This window comes from Bombina bombina, chromosome 4 (assembly GCF_027579735.1).
Source record: "Bombina bombina isolate aBomBom1 chromosome 4, aBomBom1.pri, whole genome shotgun sequence".
NCBI lineage: Eukaryota > Metazoa > Chordata > Amphibia > Anura > Bombinatoridae > Bombina > Bombina bombina.
Window position 1 is genome coordinate 1,000,538,601 of NC_069502.1, and position 22,813 is coordinate 1,000,561,413.

A 22,813-nucleotide genomic window follows, 5' to 3' on the forward strand; every position below is an offset into this window, starting at 1 on the left:
CTTTTAGGTTAACTATGTACACATTATAATAGAGTCCTCATTAATATAATAATAACTGTATTTACTCTAAAAGAAAGGGGAGAGGACACACTATACAAATATTGTTAATTAGGGGAGGGGCGGAAAAGAAAAATTTTCTCTCACAACCCCATTTCCTGTATATATAGACATAAGTGTCCCTAAAATCTACGAACAGGTAGAAGATAACTTTTACTGTACTGCCGCTATTCTGCTCCACACAACTCCCTCCCCCTACATGTGCTTGTTCAACATAGCCTTCTAAGTGTCATATTGATAAATAATCTTACTGTGTAAGTTGTAAAATATTGAAAGAGAGGAAATATATCACGCCTGGCTTGAGTAGAATCATATACGCAGAAACATAAACTAAAACTTGGAAAAAGTTGACTGCAGACCTCTAGGTTGGACTTAGAGGAGGCAGGAGAGATATATCCCTGTTGCCGCAATAAACTCACATTACCACTAGTCACAATAAATTCACCCCCTTAAGTAATTATTAAATTTAATTCCCTCACCACAAATCACTGCTTTCCAACTTTTTCTTTTTTACAACCCTAGGCTTCCGCAGCCCTTCTCACTAAATCTTCACTTCTCTCACGGGCACATCTTCACTTTTCTTACCGTCAACTGGCTCATTATTTATCACACACTCACAATTCCACCTTCTCCCTCCCCCTCCCCCCCCCTTTTTTTTTTTCTCTCTCTTCCCCTCTCCCCACTTCTGAGCACTTTTTTATAACTCACAAGCACGCGGTACATGGATAAGTATCTTTCCAACCCCCCAAAACACCCCTCCCCAAATATGACGGGAAGACACAGAGATAAGAAGCTTAAGAATTTATCAGATTCAGTTGCTGAACAAACAAGTCTTAGTAATTTAGCAAATATACCAGACAACCTCAACATGCAGTCTTTAGTGACCAATATTGCAGAGGCATTAACCCCTAAATTTAAAACTCTCAAATCTGAAATTAAGCAAGATATTTCCTCTTTAACACAAGAGGTGCGGCAATTTTCGAACAGACTCCAAGAAATGGAACAGAGAGTATCGGATCTGGAAGATCAAACAATCACCCATAGTTCCAAGATTGAGAAAATTACAAAAAATTATGGATAGATTAGAGGACCTGGAAAACCGTTCACGACGGAATAATCTTAGAATAATTGGCCTTCCTGAAAATAAACAATTTGAAAATCTTGACTCTTTCATATCCGATACTCTTACCAAAGCTCTAAAGATTCCCCCCTCCTACCCCCCGATCATAGTGGAACGAGCCCACAGAATAGGCCCTCCACGGTCAGAAGGCAACGGCAGTAATAGAAACCGTCCGGTAATAGTTAGGCTACTTAATTACAAAGATAAAGACCTACTGTTGCAGCACTCACGAAAAAATCAGCCAATTATGATAGAAGGTAATAAAACTATGATTTTCCAAGATTTTTCGGCAGATACTGCCTTAAATAGACGGGAACTAGCCCCGATCTGTTAAAAATTTATACAACATGGGTGCAGGGCGGTTCTGATGTATCCCTCAAAATTGAAAGTGGTACTAAATGGAGTAACGCATATTACTGAAGATGCTCAAATAGCTGAAAAACTTTACAAATCCCTCGCTGGATAGATTCAGGGGATAAGTTATGACTATTGATCTATTATATGTGCTCCAATATGGTTTTTTTTGTTTTTTTTGTATTAAATGTGGAAATAGGTGTATGGTTCCAGCATTCTCAAGGGGCATTGGGACTCTCCTCCCTTCCCCCCCTTCCTTCCTCCTGTTCTCTATATATATATTTTTTTTTTTTTTTCCCTCTCTCTCCTCCCCGTTATATAGTAGAGAAAAATGACACAAAATCTGGAAAAATTTAAAATCATATCATGGAATGTAGGGGGAATTACTTCCCCTATTAAACGTAAAGCAATTTTGTCACATCTACGAAAAGCCCAGACAGATATTGGCTTACTACAGGAAACACATTTAGACCTAGAGGAATCACTAAAATTAAAATCATCCTGGGTAAGAGAAGTTCTTATAGCACCGAGTGTAGGGAAGAAGAGAGGAGTAGCAATACTTATAGGCAAAAAACTTCGGGTGGAGATTTTGGACTCTGAGGCGGATCCTGGGGGGAGATATGTCTTGGCCAAGGTGAAAATAGGTCAGGCAAAATACACAATTTGCAATGTTTATGGCCCAAATAAAAGTGACCCCGAATTTTGGGACGCGTTACAAGCAAAACTTCTTCTAAGGGCTGAAGGACATTTAATCTTGGGCGGGGACTTTAATATGGCCCCCAAATGTCCCATTGACAGACTTAGAAAAAACACTAAAAGTTTGAAACAGAAAAAAGACAATCTTGATTTCAAAATAATTAATAAAATTAAACAGGTCCTCTCTTTGCGTGACATCTGGAGACATCAGAACCCCGATACTCAAGATTTTACCTGCTTATCTAAAGCACACAAAACTTTATCTAGGATTGACCTGTTTTTAATTGGAGAACATTTAAGTTTGACCACGGTTAAGTCCGAAATAATGCCTATTTTCCTGTCGGACCATGGGCCCATCACTCTTCAATTTAATCTTACTTATGGTAGACCAAAGAATCAGAGATTCTTTTTCCCCCACTACCTTCACAATGACTTTAAATTTAAAGAATGCCTTAAGAATAAATTTAAGGAGTATTTTCAATTTAATAATAACTATGTTAAACGTTCTGATATCTTCTGGGAAACTGCTAAAGCAGTCCTCAGAGGAGAAATCTTGGCATATTCGGTTATTCAGAACAAAAAAAGAAAGGCAAGAGAGAAGGAAGTCTGTAATTCACTGATTAATTCCTACAATCTATACCTACTGGAAGGAACGCCTTTAAATTGGGCAAAATATATACGAGCTAAGGCGGCGAGAGACACCTTCTACCTAATGCAGGAAACGAATAATGAGCTTAAGATGCAAGCTAAATTGCATAAATTTGGCAATAAGTCAGGCAGAATGCTAAACAGATTAATTAAGAATGAGAATAAAAGTCTTAATATTGATGGAATTCAACATAATGGGAAGCTTTTAACTAAGCCAGAAGAAATAACTAGGGTATTCCATCAGTATTTTCAACAACTTTACACTAGTAAGGAGTTCGATATAAATAAAGCAACAGAATTCTGTAGTAAAATCAATTTTCCAATGGCCACAATTGAGGAGATCGATAGACTCAATGCACCTATCTCCCTAGAAGAAATTGGAACAGTAGTCACTAAACTTCCTCTAAACAAGGCAGCTGGTCCGGATGGATTACCCAACGAGTTTTACAAAATTTTACTTCCAGAGATAGCGCCATATTTGGGCAATCTTTACAATGATATCTTTATTAAACAAAAACAGGTTACGTCTTCCTTTGCATCTTCACTCACTACCTTGATCTTAAAAGAAGGGAAGGACCCCACATGCAAGGAGTCTTACAGACCCATTGCATTGTTAAACTCGGACTATAAAATTCTTGCCTCTATCCTAGCAAAAATACTTCAATCTATCTTAATCACAGTAATCCATCCGGACCAAGCCGGTTTTATTAACAACCGTAACTCCTCAGCAAAAATGAGAGAATTACTAGTTACAATGGAATATATACAAAGTTCACAAGGAGCGGGGGGAGTGGATCCCCCGGACATGGCCATTGTATCAATTGATGCAGAAAAAGCCTTTGATTTAGTAATTCATAAACATTTAATTTTCTCTCTAACAAAGTTTGGGATTGAGGGTAATTTTCCTAAGTTGGTAGAAAATTTATACAATCACTCTCTTACAAGTCTGATTATCAACAACGATATTTCCTCTTCAATTACACTGCAGAGGGGCACTCGTCAGGGCTGTCCTCTCTCCCCGCTCCTATTCAATTTAGCCATAGAACCACTAGCAATTAAGCTTAGGTGTTCGCTGGAAGGCATAAAAATTCAAAACCATGAAATAAAAATCGGACTATATGCAGACGATCTACTCATATACCTCTCTAATACAGCAAAAAACATTCCTAAACTTCTTCATATTACTGACTATTTTGGGATTATTTCAGGTTACAAAGTGAATCCTATAAAATCAGAAATAATTTGGCTTAGGAAAAATAAGGCCAGTATAACAGACATACCCTTTAGAGTGATAACGGAATCTATGAAATATTTAGGAATTAAAATCCCAAAGAATCTAAAAGATCTTTATAAAGTGAACATAACTCCAATGTTAGTATATATTAAAGAAAGGCTTAAATCTTGGCAATCCCTACCACTATCAATTTCTGGTCGTATCGCTCTATTTAAGATGGTTTTGCTCCCAAAATTGTTGTATATCTTGCAGAACATCCCATTAATTCTGTTTGAGAAGTATATACGGTCACTAAATTCATCAATTGGACACTATATTTGGCAGGGGAAAAGAGCTAAGATAGCCTTTTCTAAACTAATGGCTTCTAGAGAGATGGGAGGCCTTGCACTCCCAAACCTAAGATTCTATAACCTCTGCTTTCTAGTCCGTATAGTAGCAGACTGGTTTCTCAACAAGAATTATGTTCTAAATATCGATTTAGAGTCTAATATATGTGAACCTTATTCACTACAGGCCTTGGCACACCTGGAACCTAAGGATCTCCCATTAAGTATTAAGGAATTTAAATTTATTTTGAATCCACTCAAAGTCTGGTTTAGATTAACTAAACTTCTCTCAATAACCTCTAAGGCATCAAAATATCTTCCCCTAATTAGAAACCCGAATTTCCAGCCGGGTCTAGACTCAACTGTTTTTAACAGATGCCATAATAATGGATTAAATAGAGTTATCTGTCTAATAGATCAAGATAGGAAATGTGTTAAATCCTTTGCGCAACTGAGAGATGAATACAATTTGGTAAATAAAGACTTTTTTGCTTATTTACAGATAAGACATTACACCACAGAACTAGCACGTAAGGTTGGCTGGATCTGGTCTTTAGGTAAAATAGAATCCTGGCTTACAATAGCTAGAGATTCCTCTATGTCCATTTCCCCGTGTTATCATCTCTTGAGTCTCAGTAAGGCGGTCCCGCTAGGGGAGAATTTAGCTATAATTTGGAACAATATAATTCCACATAATAATATAGAATTTAAAACTATACAACTTTCCTTGAACAAAGTTTTAAAAACAACTCTCTCATCTAACTGGCGAGACGCTCACTTGAAACTTTTGCACAGGGCATATTTCACCCCGGAGAGAGGCCTTAGAGTCCAAAATTTTGAATTTGATAAATGTCCTAGATGCTCTCACTTAGCGGCGGATTTAATACATATGTTTTGGGCTTGCCCTAGGATGAGAAATGTCTGGAGTAAGTTGGAATACTGGCTTAAAAATGTACTCAAAATCGAGCTGGTAGCCCTCTCCTTGTTTCAGATTATATTTTGTCTGAGACCTGGAGAGGAACGTCAGCCTAATGAAACATTAGTTAATTTATCTATCCTAGCTACCAGATATTTGATATGTAAGAAATGGAAAATGAGGGCGACTCCAACTATCCCAGAAATTAGGAACCATCTAAAGAAACAATGTGTCTTAGAACAGAGAAATGCCAATATAGACAATGAACGTGACATAAAGAATTTTTTTTACAAATGGGCGCCTTTCATTAAGATCTTCCCCGAAAGAGAAATTGAATATCTGATATACCCATTTAAGAACTCAGAGCTAGTATTATTAGGTATGTGGTGATCTGAGGTAGACTAGTGTATTTTGAGATTCATCATCGGCCCCTTTCCCCCCCACCCCTTTTTTTTTTTTTTTTTAAATTGATTTTTCGTTGTATGTATGGTTGTTGCTGCTGGTTAATGGGAAGGAATGGGGAGGGATGGGAGGGGGGGAAGGAAATCAGGGAAAAAATTTCCAACACTGAGTTACTAAGACAGATTGGCTAGTTCAGCCATTAAGATATATGATATGTAATATACATTGTTTTCCTTTGCTTTTTATTGTTTCTAGGGCTATCACCTTATATTGGTGTAATGTACCTTATGTTCTGTATTATTATTGATGCTGTACTCAGTGCTGGATAAAATACAACATTATAAAAAAAAATGGAGATGGCGTTTTTGCACATGTAGTTCTTTAACTCCATTTTAGGTCACTTTCGCCCTCAATCATCATCTTCTCTGCTCACTACCTGAACTGCTGTGGGATTTCTAGGATATAGGCATAAGGGAACTTACCTCATCTCTGCCCACTCTTCTCTTACTTTTAGGAACACTATATAAATTTAGGATATATATATATATATATATATATATATTCTAGATGCCAAGGGGTGTTGGCTCGATGTAGATTCTCACTTGAATCACAAACCGCCAGTTTACTGTGCTTGATCCATAGATTCAAGGCACAAATGAGAAATGACTTAGTTTGTCCATGGAACGTTCACCTAGCCTAATTGTTTCTTCCAAGAATTGTTGCTCGAATCAGGAGTCTGCATCAGTAATTAGCCCTGCAGAACATGGAATACAGATCTTGTTCAGATGTCCACTTCTCCATGGAGTCTTCCTCAGAGCCGAGATTTATTGTATGAAGGGTCTCTATTCTCCGAGAATTAAAATCTCCTCTTTAACAGCGTGGAGATTAAATGCCTAATTCTGAAACATAGAGGTTTCTAAGATTCAGTTATTATCACTCTGTTGCAAGCTTAGGAAACCTGTGACCATAAAGATTTATTCCAAGATTCAGAGGGTATCTTGGAATGTAGTTCTTTCAGAGGGTTTCCTGGAATCCCTTTAGGATTCCTAGGATTCTTCAGTTTCTTTAGGATGGTCTTGACAAAGGATTGTCGGTTAGTTCCTTTTTAAAAGGTCAACTTTCTGCCTTATCTGTTCTTTTTCACAAGAAATTAGCCAAATATCCTGATGCTCATACGTTTGTCTAAACATTGGTAAGGATTTAAGCCAGTTGTGAGACCTATTTCTCCTTGGAATTGTAATTTAGTTCTCTGTCTCCTATGTCCTCTTTTTGAACCTATGCACAGCATAGATATCAGCTGGAAGGTTCTATTTCTCCAACATTGGTGTGTCCGGTCCACGGCGTCATCCATAACTTGTGGGAATATTCTCTTCCCCAACAGGAAATGGCAAAGAGCACAGCAAAAGCTGTCCATATAGTCCCTCCTAGGCTCCGCCCACCCCAGTCATTCTCTTTGCCGCTGAACAAGCAGCAGCTCCACGGAGATGGTGAAGAGTATGTGGTGTTTAGTTGTAGTTTTTTTATTCTACTATCAAGAGTTTGTTATTTTAAAATAGTGCTGGTATGTACTATTTACTCTGAAACAGAAAAAGATGAAGAGTTCTGTTTGTGAGAGGAATATGATTTTAACAGCAGTAACTAAAATCGTTTGCTGTTTCCACATAGGACTGTTGAGATGAGATAACTTCAGTTGGGGGAAACAGTTGGCAGACTTTTCTGCTTAAGGTATGACTAGCCATATTTCTAACAAGACTGTGTAATGCTGGAAGGCTGTCATTTCCCCTCATGGGGACCGGTAAGCCATTTTCTTAGTCTCAAACAGAATAAAGGGCTTAATATGGTCTATAAAACTGGTAGACACTTTTATGGGCTAGATCGATTGCTTTTATTTGGGCATTTTATACAGCTTGATGTTGAAATTCACACTTTATAAACTTTGGGGAACGTTTTTTTACGTCAGGCACTGGTTTAGACACCTTCCCAGTCAGGAAGGGCCTTCTCTGTAGTAGGCAGAGCCTCATTTTCGCGCCATTACTGCTCAGTTACTTTTGAGAGCAGGACATGCAGCTGCATGTGTGTGGATCTCAAAGTAGTTGAAAAGGTTCCTAGAAGGCTTCATTTGGTATCGTATACCCCCCTGGGTTTGGTAAAGTCGCAGCAAAGGCTGTAGCTGGGACTGTAGAGGGGTTAAATCTGTAACCGGCTCCGGTTTCCTCATTTTAAGGGTTAAAGGTCTGAAATTTGGGGTGCAATGCTTTGAATGCTTTAAGACACTGTGGTGGTGAAAATTTGGTTAAATTTGAACAATTCCTTCATAGTTTTTCACATATTCAGTAAAAAAGTGTGCCCTGTTTAAAATTTAAAGAGACAGTAACGGTTTTGTTTTAAAACGGTTTTTGTACTTTATTGACAAGTTTAAGCCTGTTTTAACATGTCTGTGCCTTCAGATAAACTATGTTCTGTATGTATGGAAGCCAATGTGTCTCCCCCTTCAAAATTGTGTGATAATTGTGCCATAGCGTCCAAACAAAGTAAGGACAGTACTGCCACAGATAGTAAAGTTGCCCAAGATGATTCATCAGATGAAGGGAGTAGACATAGTTCTACATCATCTCCTTCTGTGTCTACACCAGTTTTGCCAACGCAGGAGACCCCTAGTACTTCTAGCGCGCCAATGCTTGTTACTATGCAACAATTGACGGCAGTAATGGATGACTCCATAGCAAATATTTTATCCAAAATGCCTGCATTTCAGAGAAAGCGCGATTGCTCTGTTTTAAACACTGTAGAGCAGGAGGGCGCTGATGATAATTGCTCTGTCATACCCTCACACCAATCTGAAGTGGCCATGAGGGAGGTTTTGTCAGATGGGGAAATTTCAGATTCAGGTAGAATTTCTCAACAGGCAGAACCTGATGTTGTGACATTTAAATTTAAATTAGAGCATCTCCGCGCACTGCTTAAGGAGGTGTTATCTACTCTGGATGATTGTGACAACCTGGTCATTCCAGAAAAATTGTGCAAGATGGACAAGTTCCTAGAGGTTCCGGTGCACCCCAACGCTTTTCCTATACCCAAGCGGGTGGCGGACATAGTGAATAAGGAGTGGGAGAAGCCCGGCATACCTTTTGTCCTCCCTCCTATATTTAAGAAATTATTTCCTATGGTCGACCCCAGAAAGGACTTATGGCAGACAGTCCCTAAGGTTGAGGGGGCAGTTTCTACACTAGCCAAGCGCACTACTATTCCTATCGAGGATAATTGTGCTTTCAAAGATCCTATGGATAAAAAATTGGAGGGTTTGCTTAAAAAGATTTTTGTACAGCAAGGTTACCTCCTGCAACCTATTTCGTGCATTATTCCTGTCACTACAGCAGCGTGGTTCTGGTTAGAGGAACTAGAAAAGTCGCTCAGTAGAGAGACTCCGTATGAGGAGGTTATGGACAGAGTTCACGCACTTAAGTTAGCTAATTCCTTTATTTTAGATGCCGCTTTGCAGTTAGCTAGATTAGCAGCGAAAAATTCAGGGTTTGCAATTGTGGCACGCAGAGCGCTCTGGCTAAAATCTTGGTCAGCGGATGTATCTTCCAAGACAAAATTGCTTAATATCCCCTTCAAGGGTAAAACCCTTTTTGGGCCAGAATTGAAAGAGATTATCTCAGACATCACTGGGGGTAAGGGCCACGCCCTCCCACAAGATAGGCCTTTCAAAGCCAAGAATAAGTCTAATTTTCGTTCCTTTCGCAATTTCAGGAACGGACCGGCCTCCAACTCTGCAGCCTCTAGACAAGAGGGTAATGCTTCGCAAACCAAACCAGCTTGGAAACTGATGCAAGGCTGGGACAAGGGTAAGCAGGCCAAGAAGCCTGCTGCTTCTACCAAGACAGCATGAAGGAGTAGCCCCCGATCCGGGACCGGATCTAGTAGGGGGCAGACTCTCTCTCTTCGCTCAGGCTTGGGCAAGAGATGTTCAGGATCCCTGGGCACTAGAAATAGTTTCTCAGGGTTATCTTCTGGAATTCAAGGAACTACCCCCAAGGGGAAGGTTCCACATGTCTCACTTATCTTCAAACCAAATAAAGAGACATGCATTCTTATATTGTGTAGAAGACCTGTTAAAAATGGGAGTGATACACCCAGTTCCAACCGTGGAACAAGGAATGGGGTTTTACTCAAATCTGTTTGTAGTTCCCAAAAAAGAGGGAACTTTCAGACCAATTCTGGATTTAAAGATTCTAAACAAATTTCTCAGAGTGCCATCGTTCAAAATGGAAAATATTCGAACGATTTTACCTACAATCCAGGAGGGTCAATTTATGACTACCGTGGATCTAAAGGATGCGTATCTACATATTCCTATCCACAAAGATCATCATCAGTTCCTAAGGTTCGCCTTTCTGGACAAACATTACCAGTTTGTGGCTCTCCCATTCGGGCTAGCCACTGCTCCAAGGATTTTCACAAAGGTACTCAGGTCCCTTCTAGCGGTTCTAAGACCAAGGGGCATTGCAGTGGCACCTTACTTGGACAACATTCTGATACAAGCGTCTTCTCTTTCAAAGGCAAAGGCTCACACAGACATCGTTCTGGCCTTTCTCAGATCTCACGGGTGGAAGGTGAACATAGAAAAAAGTTCCCTGTCTCCGTCGACAAGAGTTCCTTTCTTGGGGACAATTATAGATTCTTTAGAAATAAAGATTTTCCTGACAGATGTCAGAAAGTCAGAACTTCTAAACGCTTGTCAAGTTCTTCACTCTGTTCCACGACCTTCCATAGCTCAGTGCATGGAAGTAGTAGGGTTGATGGTTGCAGCAATGGACATAGTTCCTTTTGCGCGAATTCATCTAAGACCATTACAACTGTGCATGCTCAAACAGTGGAATGGGGACTATACAGACTTGTCTCCAGTGATTCAAGTAGATCAGAAGACCAGAGACTCACTCCGTTGGTGGCTAACCCAGGATCACCTGTCCCAGGGAATGAGCTTCCGCAGACCAGAGTGGGTCATCGTCACGACCGACGCCAGTCTAGTGGGCTGGGGCGCGGTCTGGGACTCCCTGAAAGCTCAGGGTCTATGGTCTCGGGAAGAGTCTCTTCTCCCGATAAACGTTCTGGAACTGAGAGCGATATTCAATACTCTCAGGGCTTGGCCTCAACTAGCAAAGGCCAGATTCATAAGATTCCAATCAGACAACATGACGACTGTTGCTTATATCAACCATCAAGGGGGAACAAGGAGTTCCCTGGCGATGAGAGAAGTGACCAAAATCATAAAATGGGCGGAGGATCACTCCTGCCACCTATCTGCGATCCACATCCCAGGAGTGGAAAACTGGGAGGCGGATTATCTGAGTCATCAGACTTTCCATCCGGGGGAGTGGGAATTCCACCCGGAGATATTTGCCCAGTTGACCCAATTATGGGGCATTCCAGACATGGATCTGATGGCGTCTCGTCAGAACTTCAAGGTTCCTTGCTACGGGTCCAGATCCAGGGATCCCAAGGCGACTCTAGTGGATGCATTAGTAGCGCCTTGGGCCTTCAACCTAGCTTATGTGTTTCCACCGTTTCCTCTCATTCCCAGGCTGGTAGCCAGGATCAAGCAGGAGAGGGCCTCGGTGATCTTGATAGCTCCTGCGTGGCCACACAGGACTTGGTATGCAGACCTGGTGAATATGTCATCGGCTCCACCATGGAAGCTACCTTTGAGACAGGATCTTCTAGTACAAGGTCCATTCGAACATCCAAATCTAGTTTCCCTCTAGCTGACGGCTTGGAAATTGAACGCTTTATTTTATCTAAGCGTGGGTTTTCGGATTCTGTGATAGATACTCTGGTACAAGCCAGAAAACCTGTAACTAGAAAAATTTACCATAAAATATGGAAAAGATATATCTTTTGGTGTGAATCCAAGGGATTCTCATGGAGTAAGATCAAAATTCCTAGGATCCTTTTCTTTTCTCCAAGAAGGTTTGGATAAGGGATTATCAGCGAGTTCTCTAAAGGGACAGATTTCTGCTTTATCTGTCTTGTTACACAAACGACTGGCAGCTGTGCCTGATATTCAAGCTTTTGTTCAGGCTTTGGTTAGGATCAAGCCTGTTTACAGACCTTTGACTCCTCCCTGGAGTCTGAATTTAGTTCTTTCAGTTCTTCAAGGGGTTCCGTTTGAACCTCTACATTCCATAGATATCAAGATGTTATCTTGGAAAGTTCTGTTTTTGGTTGCTATTTCTTCTGCTAGAAGAGTTTCTGAGTTATCTGCTTTGCAGTGTAATCCGCCCTATCTGGTGTTCCATTCAGATAAGGTTGTTTTGCGTACTAAACCTGGTTTCCTTCCAAAGGTTGTTTCTAACAAGAATATTAACCAGGAAATAGTTGTGCCTTCTTTGTGTCCGAATCCAGTTTCAAAGAAGGAACGTTTGTTACACAATTTAGATGTAGTTCGTGCTTTAAAGTTCTATTTAGAAGCAACAAAGGATTTCAGACAAATGTCTTCTCTGTTTGTCGTTTATTCTGGCAAGAGGAGAGGTCAAAAAGCTACTGCTACCTCTCTTTCCTTTTGGCTGAAAAGCATCATCCGATTGGCTTACGAGACTGCCGGACGGCAGCCTCCCGAACGCATCACAGCTCACTCTACTAGGGCTGTGGCTTCCACATGGGCCTTCAAGAACGAGGCTTCTGTTGACCAGATATGTAAGGCAGCGACTTGGTCTTCCCTGCACACTTTTGCCAAATTCTACAAATTTGATACTTTTGCTTCTTCGGAGGCTATTTTTGGGAGAAAGGTTTTGCAAGCCGTGGTGCCTTCTGTTTAGGTAACCTGATTGGCTCCCTCCCTTCATCCGTGTCCTAAAGCTTTGGTATTGGTTCCCACAAGTTAGGGATGACGCCGTGAACCGGACACACCAATGTTGGAGAAAACAGAATTTATGCTTACCTGATAAATTACTTTCTCCAACGGTGTGTCCGGTCCACGGCCCGCCCTGGTTTTTTAATCAGGCTTGATGAATTTCTTTCTTTAAACTACAGTCACCACGGCACCCTATGGTTTCTCCTGTTTTTTCTCCTGTCCGTCGGTCGAATGACTGGGGTGGGCGGAGCCTAGGAGGGACTATATGGACAGCTTTTGCTGTGCTCTTTGCCATTTCCTGTTGGGGAAGAGAATATTCCCACAAGTTATGGATGACGCCGTGGACCGGACACACCGTTGGAGAAAGTAATTTATCAGGTAAGCATAAATTCTGTTTTTCTTTTAGCTATCTCCTCAGCTAGAAGGGGTACTAAATTGTCTGCTTTATCTTGTCAATCTTCCTTTTCTGTTTTTTTTTTTTTTTTTTTTTTTCTTCATTAAAATGTGGCAGTTCTTGTACCAAATATTATTTTGTTCCTAGGGTTGGTTTCTTCAGAAGATATCAACCAGGGCAAAGTTGTTCCTTCTGTGTGTCCAGATCCTTCAAACTCTAAGGAACGGTTTCTTAATAATCTCGATTTTGCTAGATCATTAAAGTTTTTATCTTCAAGCTACTAAAGATTTTAGAAAAAGTTCGTCTTTTTGTTCATTGTTTAGGGTCTCGTAAAGGTTAGAAGGCTACAACGGTAGCCTTAGCTTCTTGCCTCAAGCTGGTAATTCACAAAGCTTTCTTGATGGCAGGAAAGTCTCCCCATAAGCATATTAAAGTTTTTTCTGCCAGAGCAGTTGCTTTTTTCTGGGTTTTCAAAAATTATGCATCCTTAGAGAAGATTTGCAAAACTGCAACATGGTCTTCTTTGCTCTTATTCTCCAAATGTATCCATTTTGATGGTTTTGCTTTTTCGGGAGTGGCTTTTGGCAAGCCCTTCAGGCCACAGTGTCCTGCAAATAGGATCTGTCTTATTTTCCCCCACTCTTTCCTTGCCATGGACTATCAGCTTGGGTATAAAATCCCACGTCAAGGTTTCCCTGTGGATTCTCATCATACGAAAGAAAACAAAATGTTTTCTTACCTGATAAATTATTTTCTTTTGGGATGATGAATCCAGTCCTAAAGCACCAACAGTCCTGGTTTTACCATTTTCTCTGTAGTAAACTTGTGCTGTGTGTTTATTTGCAGGGAGAAAATAAAAACCATGACGGTTGATAATGCTTTAGGGACTGAGGTGGACCAGCCGGGGCCAGCCCTCTGAATAATTAAAGATTACATTTGACTATCCTATCACTTTACGCAATCAGTATGGCTAAATTATAATAGTATTTAATGAGCTTGTTATGGGGGTCTGAGTGGGCTATTCAAACCATAAATGGGCGTGTCTCTGGAAATGTTTTTTCAAACGTTGACAGCTATGTATTCTTTCTCAAAAAGCAGCTGGTGGCCAGTAGGGCTGTACAATTAATAGCATGATGTAATTAATCGCGATTTGAAGCTATGCGATATCTAAATCGCATGAGGCTGCAATTATTTTATATTAAAATAAAAAGTCAGAAATGGCTTCCTTTAACAAATTATGTCAGTCACACAAGCGCTCCAGCCCAGCAGCAGCAGCACTGATCACTCCTCCAGGGAGGCGGACCAGGACATGTCAACTCACAACATGTAACACTACCACCACCATTTTACTTTGCCTCATTGTTTGTTGCTTCAGTCCTGAGGTGTGCACAGACAAGGAAGGTAGTGGACTGGCTGGACTTTTTTTTTTTTTTTTTTTTTTCCCTCTGGCCTATTCAGTCTGTAGTGCAAATTGCAAAGGGAACAAGCCGCTGTTCCGAACAGTTAAATGCAATATGTATGTTTATGAAATATTGAGATTTTATTAAAATATTTTTTAAACAATTGTGATTTCCCCCCCCCCCCCAAATCTCGCACAGTTGTATATATTAAACGTACAGGTACCCCCTATCTTTCTTATTGTTCTCTGGTGACAAGTATAATATCTTTTGTGAATGATCCACAAAAAGACTGCATTAAAAGAATTAAAAATGTATTAAACTTTTTTATTTTTTTATTTAAATATTTGATATGTTTGCATTTATGTAGTGTATTAGCAAAAGTACATAATACGGATTTTTTTACCATACAATTTTCACAAATACTTTGTATATCTCTGGTGGGTTTGGAGTATATTAAAGCGAAATGAAACAAAAAAATTTTTTACGATTCAGAGAATACATTTTTTTTTAAAAAAAAGTTTCCAGTTTACTTCTATTATTAAATTTGCTTAGTTCCCATGGTATTCTAAAAATCTCTGGGAGAACCTGACTTTGTGAAATAATGGAATTTACCAAAAAATGTAATATTATTATAGCTATGAATATACAGCCTCATGCTACATAATTAAAGGGATAGTCTGAATCATGAAAGGTTAATTTTTACTAGATAGAGCATGCAATTTTAAGCAACTTTCTAATTTACTCCTATTTTCCATTTTACTTTGTTGTTTTACTTTGTTCTTTTGTTATCTTTATTTGAATCTATGCTTAGTAGCCGGCCCATTTTTTTGTTCAGCACCTGGGTAGCGCTTGCTGATTGGTGGCTACATTTAGACACCAATCAGAAAGTGCTACCCAGGTGCTGAACCAAAAATGGCCTGGCTCCTATGCTTACATTCTTGCTTTCCTTCCATAAGGCAGGGAGAGTCCACAACTTAATTCCTTACTGTTGGGAAATACAACACCTGGCCACCAGGAGGAGGCAAAGACACCCCAGCAAAAGGCTTAAATATCCCTCCCACTTCCCCTATCCCTCATTAATTCTTTGCCTTTTGTCACTATAGGAGGTGGAAGAGAAGTGTCAAAAGATTTGGATAGTCCTGTAATGGGTATGTTTACTTAAAACTCCAGTCCTTCTTGAAGTGATCATGTCAACGTCTCAGTGAGAGTATTGATGAAAGTTAGAGTCTGGAGTTGCAGGGAAAAGTTTTCTGCGAACCCATCCAGACTGTCGCTATCCGCTCCTGAGCAATCAGTGTCGACGAGTTTCACTGCTTGCTGTTGCACACTCAAGTCCATGTCAGAAGCGCTGCTGTGCAAGACTGTTGCACTTGAGAGGCTGTGCCTATTCCACAGCATGGATCCTGGGGGGTAAGACCGTTTTTTATATATACACTTTTTAAAATGCTCTACAGGGTCAGTGTGGCTCCTTTATACCTCAATAGGATCAATGGTTAATATCTCCTTCAGGGAGATTATTTAAACAGTTTGGGGATTTATGTCTGCTTAATGTGAGTTTTTTGGCATCATAGAGTGTGTGTATGTGTGTTTTTTGGCTTGGAACAAACAGGTTTCAATTTTTTTAAGTTTTGTGAAGCTCATGATAGCTTAGCTCCCTTTTTCATAGCAGGTGAAGTCCTGTCTTATGCACCACATGGCCGGGTGCGGTCTCTTTAATTTCCTAAGATCCTGCTACAGAAATCACTCCTGAGGAGAGCGTTTTCACGGTTAGATGTCTGGGTCTAGGAGTTGGTGAGTTCCCCAGCTATTGGGAGTATTAAGGTGCCATTTTTTAAATCAAAGCGTTTCTTTTTGTTTGTCCTTCTGTGGGTATATACAAAGCTATGGAGGACTCTGATACTACATTAGAAGGTTCCACTCCTTCTGTACCGATTAATAATTCCTGTTTATATTGGGAGGAGGCTGTGGTTTGCCCGCCTGCTCAATTTTGTTCAATTTGCCTAAACACTGTTATAAAGTCTAAGAAGGGGGAGACAAGCCTGCTAATACTCAAAGCGCTATTAGCCCTTCTGAGCCGTCTACTACTCGGGAATCTGGGTCCTGAGAGATTACTACCCTTTCTACATTACCCGCTCCACATGCAGTTCCCCACGGCTCATCTAATCCTCCATCTGGAGGGGGCCTTTTTCCAGTGGACTTTACTGCGCAGTTACAATCGGCGGTGTCTGCGGCCCTGAGTGCCTTACCTCGCTCTAACAAACGCAAGAGAAAGGTTAAACACTTCTCCTGACCTAGAGTCATCTAAATATTTGTCGGATTTAGCTACTATATCCCAGCTATCTGAGGATGAGTTAACCTCTGTGGCTTCAGAGGGTGAACTTTCTGAGTCGGAGACTTCAGTTTCTAAACCTCCTTCTGCGGAGGAACCCACCTTTAGATTTAAAATTGAGCATCTGCGTTTTTTATTAAAGGAGGTCCTGTCTACACTAGAGGTTCCAGAGGCTACACTCCCTGAGGAACCTAAGATCCCTAAATTAGACGGGGTTTATGAAGGTAGGAAGGTCCCTCTGACTTTTCCTGTGCAAGTTAAGATGGCGAACATTATTAGTAACGAATGGGAAGAGTAGGAACTTCCTTTTCCCCTCGTCTACTTTAAAAAAATTACTCCTGGTCCCTGAATCTCAATTAGATTTGTGGGGCTCCATCCCTAAGGTGGATGGCACTATCTCTACGCTGGCTAAGTATACTACTATCCCTCTGGATGATAGCTCTTCTTTTAGGGAGCCTATGGATAAGAAAATGGGAACTTTTCTGAGGAAGATGTTTCAACATACAGGGTTTTTTATTCAACCGGCGGCAGCTGTAGCGGCGGGTGCTGGAGCAGCTACCTACTGGTGCGACACTGTCGGAGCTCATTGAGGTAGAGACTCCCCTCGAGGATATTCAGGAGATAATTAAAGCACTGAGAATTGCTTACTCCTTTATCTGTGATGCGAATATGCAGATAATTTGCATAAATGCAAAGGTTGCTGGCTTTGCGGTTCCTAGCCCGCAGGGCTCTCTGGTTGAAGTCTTGGTCTGCGGATATGACTTATAAATCCAGACTCCTTTCTCTTCCCTTCAAGGGGAAGATTTTATTCGGTCCAGGGCTGGACTCCATTATCTCTACGGTTACCGGAGTTAAAGGGGCATTCCTACCGCAGGATAGACCTAAGGGACGACAACTGTCTAATTTTCGTTCCTTTCGTGCTGACAAGTCACAACGACAGCAGTCCTCTTCCAAGTCTGAGCAGCCCAAGAGTACTTGGAAGCCGACTAGAACAAATCGGCATTAAGGTGGCGGCCCCCAATCCGGGATTGAATCGAGTAGGGGGCAGACTGTCTCTTTTTTTTCAGATGCTTGGTTCCAGGATGTACAGGTCGCTTGGGTTCTGGAGGTTGTATCTCAAGGATACAGGATAGGATTCAAGTCTCATCTGCCCAGAGGCAGATTCCTACTCTCCAGTCTGTCTACAAGACCAGAAAAGAGGGCTGCCTTCTTAGGTTGCATAGGGATATCTCCCCTCTAGGAGTAATTGTCCCGGTACCTACAGCAGAAAGAGGTTTGGGGTTTTATGCAAACCTTTTCGTGGTTCCAAAGAAGGTAGGAACTTTTCGGCCAATTCTGGACCTAAAGTGCCTAAACAAGTTTCTGAGTGTTCCCCCTTTCAAGATGGAGACAATACGGTCAATCCTTCCTCTGGTTCAGGAAGGACAGTTTATGACCACAATAGACATGAAGGATGCATACCTTCACGTCCCGATTCACAGGGAACATTTTTCAGTTCCTGAGGTTTGCTTTTTTTTGGACCAGCACTTCCAGTTCATAGCTTTTCTGTTTAGCTACTGCTCCAAGGATATTTACAAAGGTTCTAGGGGCTCTTCTAGCAGTTGCCAGAACACAAGGTATTGCAGTAGCGCCTTACCTGGACAATATCTTGGTACAGGCACCATCTTTTCGTTTAGCGGAAGAACATTCAGAGTCCCTTCTCAATCTTCTTCGATCACATGGATGGAAGATAAACTTGGAAAAGAGTTTTCTTACTCTCCAAGTACAAGGGAGAATTTTCTGGGAACTATAATAGACTCCAAATCCATGAGAATATTCCTCACAGATCAGAGATGTTGCAAGCTAACTTTGGCATGTCTTGCCCTCAAGGCCTCCTCGAGACCCTCAGTGGCTCAGTGTATGGAGGTAATCGGACTCATGGTGTCCTGCATGAACATTATTCCTTTTGCCAGATTCCATCTAAGACCTGTAGAACTATACATGCTGAGACAATGGAACAGCGACCATTCAGATCTATCTCAACAGATCGTGCTGGACAGCCTGTCGAGAGACTCGCTCTCCTGGTGGCTCTGTCCAGATCATCTGTCCCAAGGCACATGCTTTTTGAGACTGTCCTGGGAGATTGACTATAGACGCAAACCTTTCTGGGGAGCCGTTTGGGATGCCAAGAAGGCACAAGGTCTGTGGACTCAGGAGGAGTCCTCCCTTCCGATCAATATTTTGGAACTCCGGGCAATCTTCAGTGCTTTGAAGGCTTGGCCCATTGTGGGTTCGTCCCAGTTTATCAGATTCCAATCAGACAATATAACCTTGGTTGCCTATATCAACCATCAGGGGGGAACGAGAAGTTCCTTGGCGATGAGAGAAGTATTTTACATACTAGAGTGGGTGGAGACTCACAAATGTACTCTGTCAGCGATCCACATTCCGGGTGTGGACAGCTGGGAAGCGGACTTCCTCAGCAGGCAATCCTTTCACCCAGTGGAATGGTCTCTTCACCCCGAGGTGTTTGAAGAGATATGTAGCGAGCGGGGGACGCCGGAGATAGATCTCATGGCATCCCGTCTCAATACCAAGCTACGGTGTGGGTCGAGGAATCCTCAGGCAGAACTGATTGATGCCCTATCAGTACCATGGAGGTTAAGACTCACATCTTTTTCCTCCATTGCCGCTTCTCCCTCGTGTGGTGGCTCGCATCAAGCAGAAGCAAGCATCAGTGATTCTGATTGCTCCGTTGTGGCTGGGAAGGACGTTGTTTGCGGATCTGGTGGAGGATGTCCTCATATCCTCAGTGGAGGTTACCTTGTCGCAGAGATCTGCTGATACAGGGTCCCTTCGTTCATCAAAATCTAGATTCTCTGAGGCTGACTGCATGGAGATTGAACGCTTAGTATTAGCCAAGAGAGAGTTTTCTGAGAGTGTTATTGACACTCTGGTTCAGACTCGTAAGCCAGTTACTCGTCGTATCTACCAGAAAGTGTGGAGGACTTATTTGCACTGGTGTGAAGAACTTTTCCTGGCATAAGGTTAAGGTTGCCAGAATTTTACCTTTCCTCCAGGTTGGACTGGAGAAGGGTTTATCTGCTAGTTCCCTGAAGGGACAAATATCAACGCTGTCGGTGTTACTGCAAAAAAGATTGGCTGAGCTTCCGGATGTGCATTCATTTGTTAAGGCTCTTGCTAGGATCAGACCAGTGTTTAAGTCTGGGTCTCCGCCTTGGAGCCTTAATCTTGTTCTTAGTGTTTTGCAGCAGACTCCGTTTGAGCCTATGGATACTGTTGACATTAAATTGTTATTTTGGAAGGTTCTTTTTGTTGTTGTTGGCTATTGCCTCTGCGTGCAGAGTTTCTGAGATTTCTGCTTTGCAATGTGATCCCCCTTATCTGTTTTTTCATTCTGATAAGGCGGTTTTACGCACTAAATTAGGGTTCCTCCCTAAGGTGGTGTTGAATCATAACATTAATCAAGAAATTGTTGTTCCTTCCTTGTGTCTTAATCCTTCTTCAGCAAAGGATCATTTGCTTCATAATCTAGATGTGGTTTGTGCCTTGAAGTTCTATCTTTAGGCTACTAAGGAATTCAGACAATCTTCCTCTTTGTGTGTCATCTATTTGGGAAGCGTAAGGGGCAGAAGGCTACTACGAATTCTCTATCTTTCTGGTTAAGGAGTGTCAGCCGCTTAACTTATGAGACAGCGGGAAGACAGCCTCCTGAGAGGATAACGGCTCATTCCACTAGAACAGTGTCTTCCCCTTGGGCTTTTAAGAAGGAAGCCTCAATGGATCAGATTTGTAAGGCGGCTACATGGTCCACCTTACACACTTTTTCTAAATTTTACAAGTTTGATGTGTTTGCTTTGGCTGAAGCAGCTTTCAGGAGAAAAGTTTTGCAGGCTGTGGTGCCCTCAGAATAGGGTCCTCCTCTTTTTTTTCTGTTCCCTTCCGTTCATTCAGTGTCCTTTGAAACTTGCGTATAGCTTTCCTAACTGTAAGGAATGAAGTCATGGACTCTCCCTGCCTTATGGAAGGAAAACATAATTTATGCTTACCAGATAAATTCCTTTCCTTCCTGGCAGGGAGATTCCACGACCCCACCTTTAATTTATTTTTTTTAATGGGCGGCTCCCTTTTTTTTATATTATTTCTTCTGCCACCTTTTATACCCTGATGTTTCTCCTACTTTTCCTTGTTCCCTCAGCAGAATGACTAGGGGAAGTGGGAGGGATATTTAAGCCTTTGGCTGGGGTGACTTTTCCTCCTCCTTGTGGCCAGGTGTTGTATTTCCCAACAGTAAGGAATGAAGTTGTGGACTTTTTTGGATTATAATGTAACTTAAATAGAAACTATATTTAGATAGATTTCTCATCAAAAAAAGCATTTTATTTAAAAGATGTAAAAAAATAAATCTGGTTTAAATAATAAAAAAAAAACATTGATTTTTGTCCACCCTTGTGTTCATAAAGCACTGCCTTCTGGTTTTGTATATGTCATCTCTGTTTGCTATTGGTATAGTTCTACAGTGTCTGAAGTCAGAGCATACGTTTCTTGTAGAATTTGGATGTGGTTCAATTTTTTTTTAACATTTTTATTAATGTGACAAAAGAATGGAATATAGGTAAATTGACTGCTTGTAAATTATGTAGACCATCAAAGGCTACAAACTCCAGATGTAGAGCTGCAACAACTAATCGTCATAATCGATAATAATCGATTATGAAAATAGTCGTCAACGAATCTCATAATCGATTAGTTGGTTTGCAATTAGTTGGTCTGTGCACAACACCAGCTGCTTCACTCCAATGAACTCCTAAATATGGTATTGTGTTTTATGGTTATGTCCTTAGCCTAAAGGACGTCTACAGACATCTACTTTTAACTTTTTAAGGACAGTATACGTTTACAACTACCCCTGGCTTATGTGCAACCCAGATATAATAGTCATCATTTGGATTGTTTATATTAAATCCGGTGATTTGGAACTATGCTTTTCATGATATAGTGCCAAGCTTGTTGTTCACACCTTGCCCCTAGATTGATGGAAGTTATTTAAATTGATGTGCACTATTATCTGTTTGCACAATTATTAGCGTATTGCTTGCTATTGCTGATTATATGTACTGTATAAATAAATGTGTAAGGCTTTGTCCTGTTATTGATATACAGTCCTTAGCGCTTTTGATTTTGTTTTTTATTGTTTTTTTTTATATTTAATAAATTGTGATAATATGTACCAGATTCAACCTTTATAAGTATATATTCGTTATTTTTAGAGCGGACTAGATATTTCCCATAAACTTTATAGCTGGTTATTTACCATTGCATATAGATATTCAAGATATTTTTATGTTAGAATGAAGTCAAGGGTTACTTTATTGAGAGGCCCCTTGCCAAGGTAGAAAACACTTAGCATTGGTGAATTGCTAACAAAGATAAATATCCCACTTTGGTGAAATTGGCAAAACCCTACTTATACACCTCAACAGCCTTTTCTCTGCTGCAGGAAATATAGCTTCAAACAGAGAACCAGCCTTAGCCAGAAGCATGTGGACATGTTGAGATTTTTGCATTTCAATGCAAAGTTTCTGAAAGAGTGAATAACAGAATGTTATTAACAGTGATAGTCTAACTCTTTCTAGTTCTACCTCTTTTCAAACAGTTTGTGGTTTTGTTTTGTTTAATTATAAAACTGCTCTGCTGCATAAAAATTGAAGAAACAGTTTTAATGTAAAGTTTTAGTCTGAAGTTTAGATTTGTAACACTCATTATGTGGATGTTATTTAAAACATAGTAAACTATTATCGATTCTCTTTTTATCCGATTAGTCGATTAATCAAAAAAATAATCGGCCGATTAATCGATTATGAAAATAATCGTTAGTTGCAGCCCTATCCAGATGGGATTGTTCATTGTCTCACCTCATGTAGTGATAATGGCATCTGTGCCACTTATGCTCATTTTACCTAGAGCAGTCGCTACTTCTTGGGAAACCTGAAGAAGACCTTTCTCCCGATTTACCTATGTATTGTTGAAGCCTGAAGTTTCTGAAGCACTACATTGGAGCATGCCTTTTTAATGTTTCAAACT

General features: G+C 40.7%; 1 protein-coding gene across 3 annotated transcripts in view; it reads left to right on the forward strand.

The window, feature by feature from the left end:
• UGP2 (UDP-glucose pyrophosphorylase 2) overlaps positions 1-22,813 on the forward strand; it is a 481,750-nt gene that overhangs the window by 124,765 nt on the left and 334,172 nt on the right. The window lies entirely within an intron of this gene.